A 5,136-nucleotide genomic window follows, 5' to 3' on the forward strand; every position below is an offset into this window, starting at 1 on the left:
GGGGTGAGCGGGGAGGGAGGGGAAAAATGAGGACCTGGTGTCGGGGGTTTAAGTGGAGAGAAAATGTTTTGAGAATGAAGTACAAATGCGCTTTACACAATTGATGTGTGTATGGATTGCGATAAGAGTTGTATGAGCCCCTAATAAAATGTTTAAAAAAAGAAGAAATGAATGATAGTTATCTAAAAAAAAAGAATGAAATCAATTACCTTAATAGAATATATGTTTGGGAATAATGTATTGTTTTACTGTTTGGCTTCTCAGATTTAGAAGAAAGGCAGAAATGCAATTAGCATCGCACTCTTTTTTGAGAATGTTTCTTCTCAAAGAGTGCTTTCTCATGAAAGGACATAAATGATTGCAGGTGGTAAATATATGATTAAACCAAATCTAACTCTTCTACACAAATTGCAAAGATGTACAATCTATTGAATTCTGTTTAGGCAAACCTGAAAGCAGAACAAATTGTGCAATGTTTGAATATCAGGGAAACCACGGAAGTCCATAAAACTCTACTAGCTTTTAAAATGCTGTTACCTCGCTTTTAATTAATGTTTTAATTTGCACAACTGTCAGTGCAGGAGAAAATAGAAATCATGCTAATGACAGCAAATGAGTATATTTCAATAATAAAAGAGAAAACATTAATATTTGTGACTTTAATCCATTGCAAACTATAATTAGTTGATACCCCCCCAAACAATGCTGAATGTTGCATTCAAATGAATCCATTTACAGATTATGCCTACAGCAAGTATGCCTCCATTAACATAATAATACTTGATAAATTACAAGCTACAAAGGAGGTGTATGTCTGTGTCTCCAAGTCTTTAAGTGGAATTTGTAAGTGAGATGGTCCTTATTGAGCCTTCCTTAGTGCAAGAATATGCTGGACGCCTATTCAATTATTGAAAAGTTGCATGCACAGCAAGTGAAGGTGATTGTCATGAAGAATTTATTAGGAGTGGGAATTATCCAATTGTTTAAAAGTGATGCAAATTCATATCATATTAAAGGGAAAGTAGTAGTTGTCCATTAAGTCCCATGTTCCTAACTTGGGGATTGCCTATACCTCAAATATAATAGTTTTCAGAATTGCTTAATATAATTTTTTAAAGGTCATCAATCTGAACCCACTAGTTGCTCTGGGGGAGGAGGATGAGGCCTTCTTTTGCAAAGATTTAGTCTCAGAAACCCAGAGGGTCTGTTCTATCCTGTCTGCACTGGTTGTGGTGAGCCAGAATTGACTTGATGTTTGGAGCATGGATTTGCTGCTGTGTGCCTTCCACTTGATTCTTACCCTTCATACTCTATGAGGTTTCCTAATTTGTCATCTCTATGGGAACAGATTGCAAGCATTGTTCTCACCACTGGTGGGTTCTAATCCGATGGCCTTTCAGTAGGTAGCTGACTGCTTAACCATTCTGCCATGAGAGATCCTTTATATAAGATATGGTGGTTTATTAATTGCTAATATTAAATAGAACATATTGTGTCAGTGAAAGTAAACTTACACAGTCTCATCTGCTAACACCAACGAAAGATGAGCCAACAGTACTACTGGACATTTATCCTGTTCTGGGCTTCCCTGCCAACAGCCTCATTGATAAACTTGTCCAGTCAGCCAAGGTATCATGAGGAAGGACCTTTATGAAAATTTGGGGGCATCTGCTAATGGATGAATTAGAAAAATGTGTGCTATTCGTTTTCCTTGATTTGTCCATTGTTCAAGACACAATTTATCACGAGGTTCTCTGAACTAATCAGAAGACCTGGCACTGGTTCCTGGAACTTCTTTGATACTATACACACACATCTTGTTTATAACATTGTATGTGACCAATATTGGTATTTCCATCACATTGTTGGTTATGATATATGTGCTCTTAGGAAAGTTTATTTAGCCTCTCTTTGTAGGCATACTCATCTGCCTATCTTTATGGTTAAATATATAGATTCTGAAACTAACCTACCTAGAAAAGAATCTCATTGTCACTTGAAGGTGAGGTGATTTGGACCATGGTTTTCTTGAGTGTCGAATGAGAAGAATAACGGTAACTATATGACTGTGGCAGAGATAAAATACGTTATTTGCAAAGGTCTTTGAATATTGCCTGGCGTATATTAATGTATTTCTTTGATTGCGTCCATTAAAGAGAAGTTACCTCTCTGATTCCCCTGGCATAGATGAGTGGATGGTCTGAGAATCCTTGGCGGCCTTGTGACTGCAGATGGAAGGTGGGGGGCTGTGGCTATCAGGGACTAAAAGTGCTTCACTGAGGCTACAGGGGATCCTGCTTGAATTCTGCTTATAAAGAATTTAAAAAGACAGAAAAAGGAACCGATTTTACAATGCTACCCCTATGAAGGGGACTTCAAAAAGATGATGGGAAAATACCCTTATTGAGTAATTTCATTCTTCCACAAATATTTTGAAGCCCCCCTCGTACCTGGTACTACCCAATTTTGATACAGAACATTTCATCCTTTTTTATGTGTGACCTCCTCAACAAGCTGTCTTCCTATTTGTGCATTGCAAAGCAAGTTGAAAAGGTCAGTACACTTCCTGGAAAACTTCTGTCTCCTTGGTGTTACCCGGATGTGAGAGAAGGGCAAACGGCAGAAGTCACAGGATACTAAAATTTTAGCACAGTCAATAAACATAAAATAAGGTGTAAGCATATTCTTGTGATAAAAGTAAGTTATGTAGCAATGGACTCATTTGTTCTCTAGCAGAGATGAATCTGGAAAAGATTGATTTTAGAAATTTTGTAGTAATGTATTTCTGGAAGTTAACTTGAAAGTAGGTACTGAAAGTCTCAGACCTGTACCCAACAATCCCACATCTGTGACTTCTTTATGTGTTTCATAAGGATACTTTTGGATCTCTGTAATTTTTTTTGTTCTACTGCCTGTGAATATACAATTATCTCAAAATAAAAAGGTTAATTAAAAAAATCAATCACGTTGCTAAATACTAACAATGAACACATGGAAATCAAAATTAAACACACAATAGCATTTATAGTTATCCCAGTGAATTTGAAATACTAGGGATTCAAACAAAATATGCATGAGGGGGGCGGGAGAAAAATTTAAACTCAGAATAACTTTGTAAAATATGCACCCCCCAAAATAAATAAATAAAAGAATGTATCTGCCCCATCCATTTACATGGGAACAGAGTACAGAGGGACCAGTTGGGCAGCCTCAGTGCTGAACTCCACTGGGGTGTTCAACCAGAGCACACCAGGTCTCCCTGCTGCCCTGGCCCATGTGAGCAGGTATTGCCCAGGGCCTCTGAGCTTCGGGTTTTTTTGGCCAAAGGGTGCCCCCACTTCGAGGAGGCATGACCATAGGAGAAAAGATGAGAGTCAGAGAGAGGCTGCCAGGCAGCACCCACATGCTCCGCTGCTGTCCACACAGGTTCTTCATTTGGCAAGTATATCTCTTGGGGGAAGGGAGGGCAAACAGGCTGTCTGTCCTCTTGAGCTACCTGCTGGGCCTGCCACTGCAAAGGCCCTCCTTCTTAGTCTTCTGCCAGGCCTTAGTAACACCCCCCCCTACATTAGGAACCTCCCACCTTGGGTCAACAGAGAAGCTGGGAAGTGGCAGAGCAAAAAGCCCCCAGTGGGCCTGGGACTGCCTGACAAGATGACCTCGGGGTTAGAAGAAAACATTCTAGATCTGAGATGTGGGTGAAGAATCGTTGATGGAGACAAGGACTAGGAGGCCCTGGGCAGTGATGTCAGTGAATTCAGTGTACCTCCATGGAGGACAGAAGCCCCGGGCGAGCAGTTGCAATGAGTTGGGCTGCTCACTGCAAGGTCAGCAGTTCAAAACCATGAGCCTCTTCACAGGAGAAAGCCAAAGCTTTCTATTCCCATACAAAATGGCAGTCTCAGAAACCCACAGGGGACAATTCTACCCTGTCCTATAGGGTCACGCTGGGTCAGTATTGACCTGACAGATTGCAATTGTTTGTGGGATTGGTCAATTTTCCATGGAAGATAGCAGCAATGGCAGGAGGGTACCAGTCATATTCTCTTGCCAGGAGAGCAGGGCCGAGCTCCAGCAGCAGGGAGGGATCACAGGATCATGTTCTCCTATCAGATGACAGGGACTTATATATAACCTCCTCCCTGGGGGATGGACAACAGAAAAGTGGGTGAAGGGAGATATCGGACAGTGTAAGACATGACAAAATAATAATTTATAAATGATCAAGGGTTCATGAGGGGGAGGGGAGAGGGGAGGGAGGAGGAAGATGGGAAACTGATGCCAGGGGCTTAAGTGGAGAGCAAATGTTTTGAGAATGACGATGGCAACGAATGTACAAATGTGCTGTACACAATTTTTGTATGTGTGGATTGTGATAAGAGCCTTATGAGTCCTCAACAAAATGATTTAAAAAAAGAAGGAAAGGCAAACTTTTTCAAAGAGAAATGGTTTGTTCCTAGAGTCCTCTAAAAAGTCGTTACTGTCCTTCTGCCTCTTGCTGATTCCTGCATCATAGGGAAATGACTGGCCTGTGTTAGGCTGGGTTCTCTAGAAATGCTTGCGTGTGTGTTCTGTGTGTGTTTGTCTGAAGAAATGACTCATACAGTTTTAGAGGTGGGTATTCCACTCTGGTTCAAATTCGTGGGTCAGACGTATGCTGAAGGCTTCTTCTAACTCATGTAACTTCAGGGTTGGTGAACAAGAAGCAGGAAGATGTACCAGGAAGGCCACAGGCTTATGGGTACCAAGCTAAATGAATATGAGGTCAGCCAAATAAATCCAAGGTTGGCAGTCCACTAATGGCTCCAGGGACTGGCACATAGGATAACAGAAGGTGCTGGCTGGTAAGAAGGGATTTTTTTTAAAGATCATTTTATCGGGGGCTCTTACAACCAACTCTTACTACAATCCATACATCAATTGTATCAGGCGTATTTGTACATATGTTGCCATCATTCTTTTCTAGACAATTACTTTCTATCGAGTCTTTGGTATCAGCCCCTCTTCTCCCCCACACCCTTGTGACCCCTTGATAAATTATAAACTCTTATTTTCATATCTCACACCGACCGCTGTCTCTCTTCCCCCATGGTTTCTGTTGTCCATCCCCTGGAGGGGTGTGTGTGGTTGTGTGTC

Source organism: Echinops telfairi, unplaced genomic scaffold (genome assembly GCF_000313985.2).
Source record: "Echinops telfairi isolate 266 unplaced genomic scaffold, ASM31398v2 ScPeMD7_20;HRSCAF=75, whole genome shotgun sequence".
In the NCBI taxonomy this organism is placed as follows: Eukaryota; Metazoa; Chordata; class Mammalia; order Afrosoricida; family Tenrecidae; genus Echinops; species Echinops telfairi.